The sequence below is a fragment of the Mytilus galloprovincialis genome, chromosome 2, assembly GCF_965363235.1.
Source record: "Mytilus galloprovincialis chromosome 2, xbMytGall1.hap1.1, whole genome shotgun sequence".
NCBI lineage: Eukaryota > Metazoa > Mollusca > Bivalvia > Mytilida > Mytilidae > Mytilus > Mytilus galloprovincialis.
Window position 1 is genome coordinate 64771888 of NC_134839.1, and position 21145 is coordinate 64793032.

Here is a 21145-nt window from a genome sequence, read left to right on the forward strand (position 1 = left end):
GGCAACACACCAAAATGTATAAAGGTTGACTTATACGGTCGAATTATTAAAATGATAAACTTTCACATTGGAATTTATTCGAGCTGCATTCGTTTGATACAAGTTTAAATATGTCATCAAAATAATCTTGCAAATATGATTTCTATGGAATATGTCCTCATTAAATGACAGATTTTAATAAGGATTAAATGACTTAGCTTCAATTTGCTAATAGGTGCATTTATCGTGTGATCAATGTCCTAATCATAGATATTTTTACACATTGAATCGAATATTAGGTAACATCCAAGTTATTAGTGATTCCAACGTTATAACTGTGTGCTTTTATTGACAATGACCCTATACCTGTCTTCTTCGTTTTGATATCCACGAAATTTGTGTCATATACTGTTCGAAAAACGACGGACAATCAATATATGGCTCTTACATCAGTTTCAAATCTTTCTACTCCGACAGTCAAATTCAACCCTATGACCAAAGCAATTAATCAACCTATCTAAGCACTCACTTTGTTGATTGCATTGTATGTGAAATGGACCAAGTCCAATTTCAATTTACATTTAATTCATTTTATCGGGAAGACACTGAAGTATGGCTTGATCAATTCTGGGATATTTTTAAACATCTCTTTAGATCGTATGTCGATACCGATATGACGGAATGAATTGAAAGTGAATTAAATATTGGCTACTTCATCCTGTAATTACATGTAAGTGTATATGTCATGACGGCTTCCTAGAGCTTCCGCACTAACGTTTACTATTTGATAGGTAAATTAATTTGAAAAGTGTGCGTGTTTGTTTGGCACATCAGCTGGAGCCCATCATCAGAAATTTTAATTGATTTTATGCATACCTTATCATATCCAGGTACATTCAATTTTGTAGTTATACTCATCATAGATACCAGGATTGAAATTTTGCATTTGCATCAGACGAGTGTTTCTTCTACAAAAGACTTATCAGTGATGCTCAATTCGTAAAAGTTGAAGAGCATTGAGGACCAAAAATTCCTAAAAAATTGCCAAATACAGCTAAGGTAATTTGTTCCTGAAGTAGTGAATTTGTAAAATATATAATCGTTTTAGTTTCTGTCTTGTATATTTTGTCTCCCCAACAAAATGACTTATATCAATCTGCGTTAAGATGGAAACAGATAGTCCTTTCAGAGTTAATACAAATACTTAATGACTTGAAATATTCGGGCAATAAAAGAAATGGGCATTTCTAACGAGGGCCCTCATGGGGTTTTTGATTATGTGATTACTTGGTCGTTTTTTTAATGATTATTTGATTATTAAGCCAAATATTTCATGATTATTTGATTACCTAGGACTGTATTTTTAGTTTATGATTATTTGATTACTAAAGATAAGCAAATATTTAATGATTATGTGATTATATTGGCAAAAAAAATGGTGATTATGTGATTACTAGGACCCTCCCATGAGGGGCCTCTCTAACTGTTTTTCTTTTTTTAATTATTGGTCATCATGTTTTTTGTTTTTTGATTCCAGATGGTTACTTGTCGAACTAGCGATGTTTATTTTGTTACATATATTAATATCAGCGGAATATTACTAAAATGTTTTGCTAAAGGCATTCAGTTTCGTTATTATATTTTTTCCTATTAGTTTGCCATCATCATTGACGTATTATTGGCATGCCCAGCTTTAAGTTTCCCGTAAGTTTTTTGTCGGCTGAAGCTTAAGCCTTGTTTGTCTTTTCGTTAATATTTTTTTGATTGTCATCGCGTTGTCAGTTTATCTCAGCTAATAAATTTTGAACATCCCGTTTGTATCTTCCGTCTGTCAATTTTTTAATCCGTATGTATGCGAACTTTGAGAAAAAGATTAGAGAAAAAGATTAACATTTAATTCATACAAATTAAGAATTTTTTTTATATGAACCTTGAGATGACCAACCACTCGAGTCCAAAAGACATGGATGGAAGATTAGAGAAAAAGATTAACATTTAATTCATACAAATTAAGAATTTTTGTTTTACATGCACCTTGAGATAACCAACCACTCGAGTCCAAAAGACATAGATGGAAGCAACTATAGGTATTCATGTGGCCTTCGTTTTATCTAATCTCCCTATTTCTACTTTATTTTGTATACACATAGTACATTTATAGTATAACTTTATTTGTGTAAGAAACGCTTAAGCAGTAGAGGAACTATATTTCTAATATATTCATATATAACTTATATCATAACTTTTGTGTTTCGGAATTAGTATGTAATATATCTTTTATCAAATTTTATAATATGAATAACTCGATGGACACAAGTTTGGCAGTTATTTATCCTTTACTTTTTCTACCACTACGAAATATATAGTATGTACTAGTTTTTAATATATCAACTACAAAATATATAATTAAAGTCAGATTTATCTAGATTTTTCAAAAGATCATTCTATTAAAAAACAATCTACGTATGTGTTAAATTCATAAGTAAGCAATACTTGAAATCGGAGACTACAAATAAGATTGAAGCGGCAACCACGATTGAAAAATTCATATACTAGCGTGTTCCATGATGAAATTGACATTGTACTAATTTATAGCTGTGTTACTATATTTAGGAAATAAACACAACTAGTTGAAGTATAAAGTCAGATATTGTTTATTTAATTGATGAAAACAAACTTGAGGATACATTGGTATTCTCACTGAATGTTTTACTTTAATGTACCTGTGTTGTTTTTTTTTTGTATTGTATGGTGAAGTGTTACACAAAGGAGGTCATTAGTGGAGCAGAAACGGCTGACCATTCCGGACCACTAAATCTTGCCCTTTTTCTTCTGTTTGTGTTTGTGTTACTCAATCTTTATTTTCTGCGTAATGTTTAGTCATGGTTGTTATTTGCCTTGTCGTCGTTTTTCTATTTGGCATTTGTGTCGTTTGCTTTATAAAAATTATGTTATGTTTTATCAAATTTATTAATTGTATATGTCCTATGCGAATTTCTGGATTAACCTTCATCAGGAACGCGCAAAGCCAAATGTAATGAGGCAAAATATGTATCAAAACCAAAATAGTTGAAGAACTATATATGACTTTAACTAACAGCCAAATAAGCCTATCTAAGTTCAAATTTGTCAGATGAATTGATATAAAGCTTTGAAAACAAACACATAGTTTAAGGAAGGTTTGTTTTAAATCATGTTAGTGCTGAATATACTGAGCTAATGAAACCCTCAGGAACTAATAGTCCATTAGTGGCGGTATCGACTCAGTACTATACAAAATGAAAGCAACACTTGACAAATTACATAACCGATCCTGTTTTCAATAATATTTGTCAGGATGGAAATAGAGTTAGGATTAGTATAAACTTCTCTTCGAATTTGTTAGTATATTGTGTACATAGAGAACAGTTCTACTCATAAACATATCTGCCCTAAAAGTGTTCTACTGATAGAACTGTAAGAATCAGTTCTAGGGTAGAACTTTTCGAAACCGTATTATATTGAAACTGTCCACAATTGTTTTAAGCCAGAACTCGTTACTGAAAGAAGTCAATCTAGGCTTAAGCAGTTCCTAAATTACGTAAACAAGAGCAGATATCTTAGTATGGTATAAAACAATTTTAGTTGATGAGGAAGTCATGTTTCCTTATGAAATGTATTTACAATTACAGGACTAAATAGTAAACTTATTTAAGATTTGGTTCAATTAAACGAAGGAGTAATAATGCTCTTCAATTTTCATTTGACCTGACTTTTCAAGAGTTTTTATTCCACTGACACTGGTCTTATGTAGACGGAACTCAAGTCTGGTATTTCAAATATAAACCCGATGTCTACGATTAGTTAGAGGGAAAACTTCCTAAATCCTTGTGTCTAATGGCATAATTGGGATTTGTATTGGCATGTTTCGATATACCAAGACTGTTCTTATCTTATGCATAGACTACATAAGCCGTAATCGGCACAATTTTTTGGAAATTAAGGTTATTAATTATCTATAATTTTACACTTGTTTGGCTTTCTAACTTTTTTATATGAGCGTCACTGATGCGCCTTATGTAGACGAAACGCGCGTCTGACATATCTAATTAAAAAGCTTGGTACCTTTGATAACTATCAAGGATATTAGTTTGGTTATGTTAGTTTGGTCCAAAGTAGTGTATTATACACTTATCACACTTATTGAATCTTGTCAACATCGACTATGCACACATTATCGAATTGTTAATTCGAATCCAAAAAGAAAAGACCCAGCCAATAGTTTTTGTTTCAATGATGTGAAACAGCAAGTGTAATTGCTGAAGTACGATTTCGATATATTAAGGCACATAACAACTAAAATTTTGCTTGCGGTCATCTCATGTGGTATGGATCATAGTAAAAATTAACGTGGTTACAAAATGAATTATGGAGCTACCAAATGTAATCATGTCCGTACATTGACCTATAATTGTTTACTTTTATTAATTGTTATTTGGATGGAGAGTTGTCTCATTGGCACTCACACCACATCTTCCTATATCTATGTATTATATGTAAATGGTAACATTGAATCTGAATCTATAATATATTGATTAGAAATATATGAATGTTTGACTTATTCTGCTTTCTATACAAGACACTTGAAGTATTCAATACATTTGTATTTCGCTTTAGTATTTGCTACTTTGTTAGCTGGAATAAACACACTACGATTTCTGGTAGTATTAAATACATGTGTATTTCTCTTTAGTATTTTCTACTTTGTGAGGGGTCAATCACATTGTCGTTTGTTTTTTGTTGCACTTCAGTGTTTCTATTGTTTCTTTGTTTTCCTCTTTTAGTTGATGCGTCTCCCTTGGTTTAAGTCTGTTTCCCGTGTTTGTTCTCTCTGAATCGACGACTTTCGGACAGCGGAATACTAATGTTGTTAACCGTGCTCGGAAATTTAGAAATGATTCATGTAAACTTGTCGCTCCTTTAAATAAACTTATTCTAAAAGGTTACCTATTCAACACTGTAATAAGATCATTGAATATTGTTTTATTGGTATACATATTGATTTTGTTATCAGTAAATTAAAAGCTATTCCTAGTATGTTATATGTATATGCATATTCATGGATCTACAATCTGTCGATACCTGTAACTTGGCATTGCACAAGGTCATGTTTTTCTCTGGCTGTTTATGACGTCTTTACACTAAATCCATTGGATGTTGGATGTGTACGGATTGATTGTTTAGTCTTAGTTGCATGATTTTTTTATTAGTTGTTAGTGGCTTTGAACTAGATGTCAGATAACTGCGAGTACTCTCAGATCTGTTCATTGTGTCTTTTTGTGTCGGGATGTATAAGTACCGGGCCACGTCCACTTGTATTATTGTCCATCTGATGAGTTAAGCCTTTTTCAACTGATTTTTATAGTTCGTTCTTATGTTGTACTGTTATACCACTGTCCCAGGTTAGGGGGACGGTTGGGATCCCGCTAACATGTTTAACTCCGCCACATTATTTATGTATGTGCCTGTGCCAAGTCAGGAGCCTGTAATTCAGTGGTTGTCGTTTGTTTATGTGTTACATATTTGTTTTTCGTTAATTTTTTTTTACATAAATAAGGCCACTAGTTTTCTCGCTTGAATTGTTTTACATTGTCTTATCGGGCCTTTTATAGCTCACTATGCGATATGGGCTTTACTCATTGTTGAAGGCCGTACGGTGACCTATAGTTGTTAATGTCTGTGTCATTTTGGTCTTTTGTGGATAGTTGTCTCATTGGCAATCATACCACATCTTCTTTTTTATATAATGTTGCCTTTATTAAGTAATGGCTACTTTAAAAGCTAGAATAAACATACTACGATCTCTTGTAGTACTCAATACATTTGGATTTCGCTTTATTATTTGCTACTTTGTAAGCTGGGATAAACACACTACGATTTCTTGCAATACCCAATACATTTGTATTTTGCTTTAGTATTTGCTACTCCGTTCGCTGGTTAAAACGCACTACGTTTTATTGTAGTATTCAATAAATTAGTATTTCTTTGGTTCTGTAATACGCAATGATAAATTTGATGAAACCATTTTCTATTTTAGTTTTATTTTACTTTTAATGCCATAATGGAAATGACTTGCACATCCTTTTACAAGAATTACGTATTAGAAAATTATCTTGATATCACTTAGGTATTTTCTAAAAGATAATGCTATTATGTGTTTATCTAGTTTAACTGTACATGTAATTTGGAAGACAAATACGTATAATTTTAATCACTCGTTTATTTCTATCTTTACATATTATATTACAGGAAACAATAACCTATTTTAGACATGATATTTATCAGCAGTTTTTTCTATACAGAGGAAAATTATAAAAGTCTTTTTTCTAATGTGAAATTATGTTGAATGTCGTGGAAATTGTTTCCGGCATTTCTTTGACATTGTAATATTTCTGTGTCGACATCAATTATTCGTGATTGTCACAATTAAAAACCTGACAAGTTTATTATGGTAAACATTATGTGGTAAATCTCCGAAAAAACAATTACTGAGCTCTTTGATAAATACAAAATGGGGAAATCCACAACAACTCAAAAATCAAAAGTAGTCAACCAACTGAGCGAGTGAAAATCAACTCTGCCTTGGTACAGGCATTTTCAAAAGAAATTTTTATACCTAGTTATAAAGCTAGCCAAACCTCTCACATGATTGATTGTTGTTAATAATTCCGTTATATTAACACATTGGATGACAAAATAGGTTAATCTGATCCAGAAGCAAAATAGTGTGCAAATGCTTCACAGAAGTACTACACATCTTACTAAACAATTCAAACAAACAGGCATAGTCAAATAAATCTAACAAAGACGCCGGACGAAATAGTTGCTACGATAATAGAGAAAAGTCGTGATCATCTGTAAAATATATTTTAATTACCGGTGATGTTTGCACCAGCACAACTTTCAAAGGGACTTCTATGTTACCAGTAAGAGCCCTTGGTTAAATGGAAACCTTGTGAGCAGCAACACGTATAATGAAAGCATGATAGAAAAGCAAGTCCCTGGATATTTTAGCAGCTGTGATACATATACATCATGTACAAGCGCTGCTGGAGTGTTTTTACATAGAAATGGAAAGTTCGCAATTGGAAAGATGGAGTAATATCTTTTATTGTAAGGTTTCAACAAATCCTTATTCCTAATTTTATTTTATTGATTTGTTATTATTTGTTTATGTCTTTGAATAATGTATGAGTCAATTACCAATCTGCTAATTTGTGATGCATAATAACTTGAGAAAAACTTATCAAGGTATGTTTTAGGAGTTACACGTCGAATGTTGTACGTGGAACCGGAACTTATTTCCTTTTCCGTGTAGCTAAACTCATTCCCGGTTTTTGACGAAATTCGTGTAGTTAGTTATTATGCTGTGTTTTGTGAACTGATGTTCGTCGGTTTGGTTTGTTTTCGTTTTCTGTCTGTTTGTTTTCGATTTATGTGTATGACAATCCTTCGGTATCCTCCTTTTACCACAAAGAAGTTTTCAAGCATAATGGCTGAAGTAAGAAAGACATCATATTCATATTTGACATTGGTAATGCACGGGCGAACATTTCCTTTTTTAACATAACCAGTTAATATAAAAAAGAAGATGTGGTATGATTGCCAATGAGACAACTATCCACAAAAGACCAAAATGACACAGACATTAACAATTATAGGTCACCGTACGGCCTTCAAGAATGAGCAAAGCCCATACCGTATAGTCAGCTATAGAAGGCCCCGATAAGACAATGTAAAACAATTCAAACGAGAAAACTAACGGCCTTATTTATGTAAAAAAATGAACGAAAAACAAATATGTAACACATAAACAAACGACGACCACTGAATTACAGGCTCCTGACTGGGGACAGGCACATACATAAATTATGTGGCGGGGTTAAACATGTTAGCGGGATCCCAACCCTCCCCCTAACCTGGGACAGTGGTATAACAGTACAACATAAGAACGAACTATAAAAATCAGTTGAAAAAGGCTTAACTCATCAGATAGACAAAAATACAAATGGACGAACTCCTGCGAATCACACTCAAACGTTAAAGTGTTATTGCTTATGAGGTTTCCTTGAGGTAAACCTTGTTCTTCTTAATGAATTATTTATTAATAAACCTTGTCCAAAAAGAGGATTTCAAAAGACGATTTTAATAACCTTAGATACATTTAAAAAAAAGTTCAGAATGGACGATATTGTACCTTAAGATTGTCTCGTCAATGTTCTTTGCTATATTTACGAGATATTTTCTGTTTTAGGCGGTAGATTATAAGAACATCAGTTGTTTTATGTTTACTTAATTTATCATTTTAAAACATAAATGACACTGTTTTATAAATAATTTTATAGCAAATGAAGAAATAATTATAGTATCAATAATAGATCACATAATTCTGTATCATTTTGACACAAATATTGATAGCTATTTATTTTGATCGATGTATTTTAGCATTTTCTGTGAAATTTGTTAGTTATATTTCCTTTTCAGTTGAAGTACAATGACGCGTGTCTTTTATTTAATTGTAGGGCAATAAAACAAAACCTAACACGTAAAACACCAATTTAAATTAATTGCCATTATAAAATTCAAATAAATGCAGCTGTTTTAAGACGATTCATTTTTATGTTATAGCATCATTAAGTAATACGGGAATAGGCTTTATCATAAAACGTTGAACAATCGTTTGTAAAAATACTATTTTCAAAAATAGTACTGTAATTGCTTTTTCATTTCTCTTTTGTGTGGCTAAATGCTCTTAATTGTTTCTTGTGTCATCTTGACTATTATCTTTTCGTGTGCAATCTTGAATCTTTAAAAAAAAATGTTGACAGGCAAATTGTAAAAAAGAAATAGCGAGGAACAGGACAGAAACTTGGATCGATAAGCCATGCATATGCAAGATGAGGGAGTCCTGCAAAAGCCATATCTGCTATCCAAGATGCGCAAAACTTATTTGTCAATAGGAAGGCTAGCAGTGATAGCAGAAGAACTGTTCATTTTTATTAAATGTAAATACATTACTAATCCTTCTTTTTGAGACCCCCGCAACAGTAAAAAAAACGGTTGGAAATGTTAAAACTTTTTGGAGTTTTGGGTCCTCAATGCTCTTCAACTTTGTATTTGTTTGGCTTTATATCTATTTTTATCTGAGCGTCACTGACGAGTCTTATGTAGACGAAACGCGCGTCTGGCGTATTAAATTATAATCCTGGTACCTTTGATAACTATTTAAACAAACAAAAAACGCAAGGTTGCAAGTATTTTTTTCAAAACACCAACCTTACCTGAGCGACAATGGAGAATACTGATACAATTAAGTGTTGTCTTACCATATAATGTTTTCTTGTCATTTATGGTAACATTGTACTGCTAACAATTCTTTGGTAGCCTCAATTTAATATACTCACTATTTCTTGTGATTTTTGTAGATGTAGATCTTGGAGCTTGTACAGTTTGGTCTACTATTGATGATCGTATTAATACCTCTATAGAAATAAATCGAAAACAAACTGACACATTCATAAATACGAAATTCAATAGAAGCAGAATAGACAAACGCCAGCCTATAAAACACTAGAAAGACAGAGCAACACGAACCCAACCAAAAATCGATCCTTTCCAAGACAAAATAATGACAGTTGTTTTCCTTTCGATTGATGTGTTTGAGCTTTTTATTTTGACATTTGATAAGGGACTCTCCGTTTTCAGTTTTCCTTGGTAATTTTGGCACTTTTTATACCTTACTCATTCGTTCATGTTACATTCCAGGAAGTTGTAACATAGAGCTCTTCATGTCTGGGTTTGTTTTTAAGACCGTAATGCTAACATCAGACTAGATGTTCGGTGTTGACGATCGTATGCTGACCACCTAAAAATATGTATGGTTTAATTATGTATTTTGACCTCTAGAATTTGTTGGTGTTTGTGTAGTTGTGTTACTGTTCGTTTTCTCGACAAACTTGAAGATAACTTGGTTACTTTAAAGATAAAAAGATAAATATTGTTTTCACACAATATGTTACAAACTCATTAACATCAAATGGATTATTCTCTTTTGAAGTACCATAGGGTACAATCCAATTGTGTACATAAAGTTTATTTTGAACATCCGAATGTACTTATTTACTATCCAAGGCAAGGTTTAAGGGGTGGGCATAAGTTTTATCAAACATTAATAGATAATTATAGGAATTTCTTTGCAATGAAATCCATCAGTATTCATGTATAAACAAATACACAATCATTGTGATGTTGCTATTTTTTGTAAAATTATTGTTTATAAAATGTTGAATCATTCGAAAAACTATGGCTTTCCACTTCAGTTTTTTAATTGTCTATGCATAATTTTAAACACTCGTTTTGTGTGTAACTTTTAGGCCTAGTATCTTAAATGAGTTTTTACAACCACTAGATCGATGCCACTTCTGGTTGCTGTTTCGTCATCGAGGTGTTACCAGGGTTGAGTTCAGTAGCGGCTACGTAGCTGCTATCAATATATATGTAGGAACTAGTCTAGAGCTACAAGTTCAATAGTCAAAATCTATGAAGCACTACGTAGCTGCTACGATATTGAACTCAGCACAGGCAGTAGTCAATACTTTTGTGTTATCGTGTATTTCATCGATATGTTCATTTCCTGTAATTTACTGCTATCAAATGTTGAATAAGTCAAAAAACCGTATTATCTACCCCCAGATTTAAATTATCTTAGTCTTGTTTGCCACAATTTTTTAGCATTTTTAGTTTTTAATGTTCTTCAACTTCACATTTGATTCGGTCTACCAATTGTTTCAATTTGAGCGTCTTTTGTATCAAACTTTAACCTGTTATCCTTGATAAGTTTTAAATGCATGACAATATAACAGATGTCATTCGGTATGATTTGTTAAAAGCCAAAGTATATATAAGTTTGTGTCAATAACAGACCGTACACATATAAACATATGATAATACAAACATAAACTTTTAAAAAGGAAATCTTGTTATTGTTATCTTTTTTTCGATGCTCAGATGTCAACAACTTTATATTATGGAGACCTCTTATGAATCCATTAACATGACTATCAAACTACTAAATATCATCATAAAGCACTTGTTTCTGCACGACTCTTGATATGGCGCAGTAAAATTCCATACGTGCTACTTTAACATTATGAGTATTGTAAAGTTTAACTCTCTTCTGTGAATGGTATAACTAATCCATCTGTAAATTTCTTCCTAACAATCTGATATCAAAAGGGCCACTCGAAGGAAAATAATATAGTTGTTCATTTTCGCAAACATTTCTATCTCGAGGTCAGGTAGTCCGAATGCATTAAGTAAATACATCATATTTTCAAACATTATCTCTTGAAAAAAATCAGGAATAGTATACTGTAGGGCCGTCACTGCTTTTGTGTGTTTTTGGTTTGACCTGGGCTGACGGGGAATGCTTAGATTGCAACACAATTTTAATGGACGAAAATTGAATGCAATTTCAATTGTTCTATTCTTCCGATAAAATAGAAAAATGAAAATAAAGTATATCTAAACTTGGCTTTTTAACGTGTGGTTATACCATGATTGTATACCATGCATACTTGCTTTAAACTATAAATCACAAGATATCAGTAGGTGGGTCGTTAAATCAAAACTAGAGCCGTAAGGCGATTACTGCAGTGAAAAACCAATTGGTCGCAGATAAATTTTCACTATCACGTGATTGTCCAATTCATCTTTTGCTCCTGATTGCATTACTGATCGTTAAGCATTGTTTATTGGTTGACAAAGCAGTTGAATTGACTATAATATTCAAATACTTGACACATGAAGTGCATTATTATGTTCGTATTTGTTCAGTTTGCCATGTTTTTCAGAGTTTAGAGTTTAATTACCAAAAATACAAAAACCTAAATGAATTTTAGAAAACAGAAAAGAAGACGTTTTAACTTTTATTCAGCGCAATCTGAATATAGTATGTAAAGTGCTTTTTGAAAACTGTGCCATAAGGCGATGTTACCAAATTTAAAAAGTGTTCATTTTGTATATCGACTATTGGTGTGCCTCTTACATTGTAGTAGTGTGTCTTTGTAAATTGTGTTCTGTGTGCGTATACATAATTGTTTTTAGTGTGCGTATGAACATTGTTTAATTGATTGATGTCCCGATACTGTCTCATTGACTTTATACTCCGATATATGTTACCAGTGTATCTATTAAAGAGAAGAGGACAAAATGATAAATTATGTTTTAAACTCGATTCAAGTTCAGGAGAGATTCTCGTCTTTAAAATAGTAAACACATCGGAGTCCTTTTTTTTCATTTTCTTAATTTTAGTTTAAATGAAATATGCTATTATAAAAATCATGGTTCAAACAACCAGCAAGTATCTATGAGTGTTCCACACGTCTTGGATATTTGTAAAGAATAAAACTGGATGCATGCAAAAGAGAGACAACACTAATAACATTAAAAGACATAAATTCCGAAATGGTTATGACGGTAAGGACATCTGGAAATCAATTTGTTTGCGATGAATCCCCTTTCTAACTAAAACACATAACCATAATATGTTGTATTCTTTCTGGTATTCAAGCCTGCTAGTACACATAGTTCAAATGATTTATATAATCTATTTATTTGTTGCCGAAGTATAAAATGACGTATGACTGGACGCATATTACAATAGTTTTACACTTTGGCTAGCGGAGTATTAATAAGTGAAAATAAAGTATAAATAAGCACTGGAAGATCATGATCTCTTCAGTATATATAGCTCTACTCAATGTTTGGATTACAATATTGAGCCTCAGATGCAGCAGATTTAATCAAACATTAGCCATGTTTCCCCTTTGGGAACAAAGCTTTAAATTAAACATCATACTCCCATTGGGGATGATCTAATCCATTTCATCTCATCTGTGTTTCCAAATTACTAACAAAATATATCACGTCATTTAATCTGGATTCAATCGGGATTTTTGATGAACACTAAAGTATTAACTAGAGATTAATTAACGAATATTAATTTGTAATCCTGTATGCAATGAATTTGTTTAAGAACAGCAGTTTTGACTTTGATTGACGGTTTGATTGTAAATAATCATAATGAAGCAAATAACATAATCGAATATAAAAACCATATTTTACTTTGTTAATTCTTATTAAAAGAATTATATAATCGATAGATTTGTGCATGATTACTAATTAACATAAATATGGTTAGTGGTCATATCAGCTCGTCGAAGTTTGAGATTAAATATATCCGTTACCAACCTGAGCGGCCCGACCTGAGGTATAACCAAAATTACCTTAGTGGAGGAGTAATAGATTGTTTGACTAGTGTTGCCTTAACTCCAGTGACACCAAGTTAGAGTGTCCATCACACTTACTATAGACTATAGTACCGAATCTCGCAAATTTTAACCTACGTCTTCATTCGCTTTTAAAGATAAATACAGTTGGTTTGGTTCTAAGAACCCAGGAGTTAATCATTGACGTTCATAGAAACAGTACATACATGACCAATTAAATGCGTGATAAAATCTATATAACATATCGATATTTGAACCAAAACTTAATCGGGTATGTGGTCTTCTGCTTATACGATATGATGTTTTGTGGCACTTTTTTTTAAATATTTATAAAAGATTGAATTAGCACCATTTAATACAGCATTCGTTCTTGTGAAATTCATTCGCCGCCATGTGTCTTACTTCTCAGATTATATTATTACAAAATGTATCTGCTTTTGAAAGAAATTCCAAAAATAAAGTAACAAAGTCACTTTTGACCATGCGTCGATACTCTCTCCTGTTCTGATTGTTGTTGCGCTGTTCTCCTTATTTTTTTTTGTTTATATACTTTTATATTTATTATTTTTTTTTCTATAGGTAGGAAAGTGATTTGGTGTTGACAACATACCTTGAATATCCCATGGACTTCGTTCACAACTTTTAGATTTAGAGATTAACATGTGAGATGTGGTATGTCTTATTTTACTTTTGTAAAATGTTTTGTTCCGATTTTTTTTTTCGTTGGATTTGAACTCACTGTATTTTTTTGTATTTTATCACAGTAAAATATAATGATCGGCAAAAACTTGCTTGGTGATTCCATCTTTACCAATTTTTCATAATCAAATAAGGTACTTGACGAGATTCAGTGGTTGGATTTTGAATTGATAATTGCTGTTTGTTTTTGTTTCTTTTCTGTTTCGAAAATATTTTTCATGGGATTGCAAATCTCTTGTCCCATGTGAGTTGTTCGAAGGTTGTGTTGTATAATTAAATATAATTTTTTCCTACTGGTAGATTAAATGTCCCTTTGATATCTTCCGCCCCTCTTTTAAGGATTGTTTACTTATTTCAGCTATCCCCAGAACTATGTTTATTCATTTCTAGTTGTGTCACGATATACCAGTTTCTTTTCTTCGGGAGTTCAATCGATTTATCGGAAACATTGTTAAAGATGTTTCTTCTATGCTTTTCTGTACTGTTTGTTTTATATAAAATCTACATTAAGGTCAATGTCCTAGTAAACATGTGCATGTACAAAACTGGTACCATTTAATCTGTGTACTTTTACTGTCCTATATGTAACTCCAGGTAGAAGAAATATAGAGGGTATTGATCTACTTAGAATTGATAAGGGAAATAGTCCTTGTAATTGATTAGGGCAAATAGTCTATACTAATACGTCATATGTAATCAACTGTTTTAAAAGATAACACTAGTAAATTATTCAGTAACTCGGGATTTTTTTTATTAGTTTTACATACCGGTCGATTATAGGATGCGCACGGTCACTGTACACTTTATCAATTTATCAATCAATTAGATCGCTTTGTCATGGTAAAAATATAGGTTAAATCGCTTCGTATACCGTATTTACTGACAGAGAAAATGAATATCAATGAGGATGATAACTACTTATTTGGAAATGAAAAAAAGGTTCATTAAAGGAAATATGTACAAGCTATTGTTATAACATAGCTGGGATCCACAAATTCCAAATTGTATAAATGATAGTTTTTTAAGTTTTGTGTAGATGTTAGGATGCTCTAAATAGAACATATAAAAAACATTACAAGAGCCGTCAAATTAATAGCAAGCCGGGTTTTCCGTATTTTGAATTTGATGTTAAGCGCCTGCCGCGTTCTGTGGATATTTTCCAATCGTGTGTCCTGCACGGTAAAAATAAAAATCGTCAATATTGAACCTCAATTTTATTGTCAGTTAGTAACAACATATTAAATATTGAAAACGGCATTGTCTAAATGGTTCATACGCTTTTTCCAAGAAATTATTTGAGCCACCTGAAGCAACTGTTATATAATTTATGAGTTGGGCCTTTGGTTGAATTGTGTTCCTGTTATTTTTATTGAACATAAACTACTGACTTTACTTCATATAATGGCAAAAAAAGCTTGATTATAATCTAGTACGCAGAAAAGATCTAGAATTAAATACGTTCAACGACAATGTGTTGATACGAACTGATAGAAAAAAGTGGCGAAAGATACCAAAGGGACATTCAAACTGACAAGTGGAAAATAAAATGAGAATGCCATGGCTATCAGACCAACAACAGAACATAAGACAATGAGAATGCCATGGCTATCAGACCAACAACAGTACATAAGACATAGCATAGAACAAAAAAGAATGAGCAACACGAACCCAACCAACATCTGGGGGTTAACTCAGTTTTTCTGAAGGTTAAGCCTATCCTGTTCCACATGTGGCACCCGTCGTGTTCCTCATGTTAGTAGAACCCGGTGATAAGTATAATTTTGTAGGTCACATTTGGGGAAAGGGGACAGGATTGCAGTTATGAAAATTGCAACATATATCTGTTAAACGGATACTCCATAACAGTCAACCAACGTGTGATTGCGTTCGTAAAATGTACATATGGATTTTTTCAACTACACTACTTGAAACTTTTAAACTTGTTCTAAATAGATAGAAAACTCGACAGTGATGTACAAAATATAAATGATGTTTCAAGATAAACTACAAAATGTCAAATGGAAATAGCATAGTTCGAGGGACATAATTGTACGTAAATTACTATATTATAGTCAGAAAAGCCAATACAATTAAAAATTAGGTAAGCCCCAACGATAAGATAACCTAACGACACAAACAACAAGGCATATATCAACATAGAGGTAACGAAATTATCTTTTGAAAACTCAATGTATCAATCAAAATCATGTTTCGGTCTAAGTTTTTATACATTCAGAAAAAAATACCAAAAAATATTTATACCTTAATTGAATAACGAGTTCCTTTGTATTGCTATTCCTGGGTACATCACAAGTTACTGTTTTAGTTCGTGTTGCTTTGAAAACAAATATATTGCATTAATTGCAGTCATCAAAGATAATTTTTGTCGGCATCACAAATGAAAATGTGCAACGTTCCATACTAAATAAGTCTTGCATATTGCAAAAATGTCTCACCAACGGAGAAACTTGGTAAACTCTCCTCTTTTCAAATATATTTTAGTTAAAAAATAATTAAAAGACAAATTGGAATTTATTATGTTCTATTTAATAAAATAGTGCATTTATGTATAAATATGCAACGTTGCAAAAGAGACTGTGAATATGTTTTGCAAGAATAAGTAACAAATACCATTGGGTTTTTTTTTCGCTGTCTATAACGTAAAAATGAACAAAATAAAACATAAAAGAGAAAGTTATACGCGGAAGTTGGTATATATGTAAATGTCTGACATTGAACGAAGGTGATCTTAGTGATCAATAAATAGACTTAGTACAGAGGTTAAATGAAAGACTGTCTATCCAATATACCAGTTATCCAATTACTCTGAAAAGAACTGACACATTAAAATACTAGTTGTTGGATTTGATTTATTGTATTCATTTCTTTAAACAGCAAAGGAACTACCGTCCACACAAAAACAAATATTTGTTTTGTACAATATTTATTTTTTTACAATATAGCAAGAAATGAAAAGAATGAGAAAGAGTCTGAACATATCAGTAGTTACCCATTCGTTTGATGTGTTTGAACATTTGATTTTGCCATTTCAATATTGACTTACCGTTTCTTCAGAGTTCAGTATTTTTGTGATTTTATTTTTTATGTATAGATAAAAAGATTGCTATAAAATAAGTGGATTCATTCGTTAATATTATTCATGTTCCACCTCCTCCAGAAACTTAAAAGTATCAGTATGACACAGTATTATACTTCATTAGTTGCACATATATATGTCGTAAATATGAAAAAATTGTCCGGAAATGCGCTTTCATGATGTAAGTTGCAAACTTCCTACCAAAATACTAACCATCTATTTTTCCAAAGTTAAACCAATTATACCTATAAGACCCACTTTAAAATTCCGTGAGTAAATTTCTGAATAAAATGACTTGCTGTGACATTCCTGCCGAATCTATTAACATTTAATTCAAATTTCCGATTGGACAATTTGATCATAGAATTAAATTTAATAATTGATAAGCAAAAAATTAAAAATAAACAGCAGGATAGATACGTTCAAAGAACGACATTGACAAATAATGAAAATTTCAACATGGAAATACCGGCATGTGGTATATGAAACATAGAATAGCAGATGCGTTCTACAAAATTAGCCTTCATTGAGGAAAACCGGCGAGTTTAATCATAATTATTGATTATTAACTAATTATGTTTGAACCGGATGTTTAAGAAATTTTGATCTCTTGTGTCTATATTTGACCTAAGGTAAGATGATTTGCTTTAAACTGTTAAATACTTGAGATAGTGTACTTCTGCTATTATCCTACTGTTCAAATGTTCTATTTAATACAACCGTTTGTAGTATTGATATTACTACCTTATGGATGACTATCTAATTTATATAACTGATTCAATTTTGCTTTAACATATTATTATACTGTCATTATAAATTATTGCAATTATGTTTCGTTCCAGATCAGTAGTAGATTTGATCTCAGAATGAAATAATTGTCTCCATTGCTTTTAGTATTTTGTTTGGTTGTAAACATTGCATGTCAGACAACTGACTTTTGATTGCATGGGTATATTGCTTTAATGTTTTTAATTGGACGGGTATACAATGTTTTATGTAAGACTAGTGTTCATTCAATTCATATTCTTTTCTCTTTAAATACGGGGATGTGATTATCTGAAGTTTTATCATTCCATGTTAAAACAAAATTCTCGTTCATAAAAGGAAATTTTGTTTCTTGTCAGCCTACAACATGTGACCATCATCTCTATTTATAATGTTAATTGTTGTTAAATGTATGTTGAAAAAATCCTTTTGGCCGTTTTTATAAAGAAAAGTAAAAGAAAATCATGCTTAAAATAATGTTTTGAAGTAAAAAGAGAAGGATGTTATTGTGGAAAATACTCTTCTGCTGTACTTAGTTAGCTAAACTTAACTTAATATTCTTTATATTTGAATATGCTGTCGTTTGTTTATGTTTTATTTTACGGCGAAATTTTAAAAACAATTTGAAACCTGCTCGTAAATTGCATTCTGTAAGAGAAAGTGTTTCTAATATTTCACTAATCAATACTTATTTAATTTAATTTTCTTTCTTGAAATGCAGATATCTTTACTCGACTTGACGTAAAAAACATTTAAAGGCCATTTTGTTACGTAATCGCTAGGTTGATTGTCTCATATTTCTTCTGTAGGAAGTGAGTAGGTTGTACGGACTTATAACCTAAGTCTACTATAAAAACTAAGGGTTAGGGCATTTTGTATCTCACTAAACAATATGGGTATTGCTCATTGTTGAAGGCCGTACGTTGTTGAGTACTTTCATCCACGAGATACTTAATTTATTAAAATTTAAGTATTAAATTACAGAATGTTGTAAATGTACATAAAATCTTGAGATACACGTGTGTCGTCAAGTGAGAAGGTGTCGATTTGAGCTTACTTGCTCTGTAATTTGACTTAAAATGGAAAACTTGAAGGATACAATTTAAAAATACATCAGTTTGGATCTGCTTTAATTGACATTTCCAATGGTATAAGTATTAAATTATTCTTGATAAGGCATTTAGAATGTCAAGCTATCGAAGCAACATCATAGTGAGGACCCAATTTTAGAGCACAAAAATAGGCAAGTTTCGTCTTAACTAAATTCGTTTTTAAGTCTTGTGGATTTTTCATTTGATATCGTTTATTATTCATTCAAGGCTGTTTTAGTAGTTCTTAGTTGGTGATTTCATTATACACTGTCTAATTTCTTGATATACTCACGTTGATGTTGACTTCTTGGATAACGTGACTTCCGTACGTTTACCTCGTGTGTTCTGTATCGCAGCATTTCCCACTTTGTCCATTATCAAAGTAAAATTGCTTTTAACGTATACGTCAAAATTACTTTGATCCGGTAAATTTGATAAAGCACAATTTGCAAGACGTTAATGGAATAATGAAGATATTGAAAGCAGAAAAATCATAGACCCCCGGTATTGTTTTAAAAGTAAATCGATCTTTATTAGATTCAGTCGAGTTGTTTATCAACATTTTGCCGTCATTTTGTATGTATCAAGCTTAGTTTTACAACTACCGGAAGAAGTGATGCAAACATTTTAGAATCAAACAGTAGCCTGGTAAATTATTCTACTTATCCCAATGACATTTCATTAATGCTGAAATCAATGAATTATGAAAGATGTAATACAATATGATAAAAATGCTTTGGTGTGATGTTTTGAAGACATAATGGTTATTACTCATTAAAAGTCATATGAAACGAGTGAGTGGTGAAAAATAATGTTTATCCAATTCTTGAACCAATACATGTATATATCATAAACTAAGTCCTCTGTGCACGAATTTCTCATTTTTGACGCATATATATTGTTTAATCGTCATTTTTTTGCTCTCTGTCTGTTATGATTTAACAAATATGGCACTCATTAAATGCCGTGTTTTCAAGCCGAAGTTTACCGATTGTCACCTTATAGTAAACAAATAACAAAACGCATGGTTATTGAGGACGTGTTTAGCATGAACAATCAGATAATTGTTTATTTTAATGACAGATCCATGCGAATTGCGACCACCGGATTTTTACGAGGAGGGTTACGCTCAGGTCACTATGCATACGGAAAATATGTCGGCGAATTGCTTCCTGGAAGGAAGCAATTAAAAATATGTAAACTTCTTCTAAATGTGAACAAATTAAAGAATTTTCCTCAGAAAAAAAGTATATGTACATAAGTTGTATAATGAAAACTATCCATTTAGTTATAAAAAAAACATATGCATAATCTTTTTTTAATTTGAGGTTTCTTTAACTGTAGAAACGGATATAATTTTAGATAATAAAAAAAAAACTGAAAGTTAGATAGTTATAATATATATAGCTATTGTATAACATATCTATATAGTTACAGGAACGGCAAAAAAAGTTTGAGTGGATACATATATACTGATATTATATATACATGAAAAGGAAAATGTTACCCATGAAAAAAGTAAAATCACAAAAATACTGAACCCACGAGTTAAATCAGAAACGAAAATCCCTAATCAATGGCAAAATCAAATGATAAAACAACTCAAACATATGGACAACAACTGTCAAATTTCTGACTTGGTAGAGGCATTTAAAATGTGGAAAATGGTTGATTGAACTTGGTTTTATAGCGCTAAACATCTCACTTGTATGACAGTCGCATCAAATTTCATTATATTTGCAACGATGCGTGAACAAAAACAGACATACATGTAGTAGGTAATATTGTCAAAATAGGGGAACAGCAGTCATCACCGTGTCACAATACCAATCAGATCAAAAACAAACACACACTTACACAAATGTAACTCGATACCTGGAAGTCACAAAGGTGAGAGTCAGTGCTTATATAGGCACTGGCATGTAAAACGGACGGATATTGTTTTAATGAAATTTGCTCTTACAAAATCATGTCATGTTTGAACCCATTTTAAATTTAGAAATGTATCTTCATCATGCATAGTCCTAATTCCATGTCATGTTTTGGCTTAAGTTTTTGATTCTTTGTGTTCATAATCTCTTCAAAGAGAACTGAAAGATACCAAATGGGATATTCATACACATAAGTAGATGCCTTTGAAAATGAAGAAAAAACATTTTTAACATATATATTAGTTTTGTGACTTT

At 31.7% G+C, this 21145-nt stretch overlaps 1 protein-coding gene across 4 annotated transcripts in view; it reads left to right on the plus strand.

Moving 5' to 3' along the window:
- Positions 1-21145, plus strand: part of LOC143064119 (muscarinic acetylcholine receptor gar-2-like) — a 107155-nt gene that overhangs the window by 62824 nt on the left and 23186 nt on the right. For 3 of the 4 annotated variants that reach the window (XM_076236701.1, XM_076236704.1, XM_076236702.1), the window contains exon 4: positions 13887-13979. The exons of the other annotated variant lie outside the window; for it this stretch is intronic. The gene's annotated coding sequence lies outside the window, so the exon portion shown is untranslated. The remainder of the gene's footprint in view (positions 1-13886; positions 13980-21145) is intronic. 4 annotated transcript variants of the gene reach the window in all.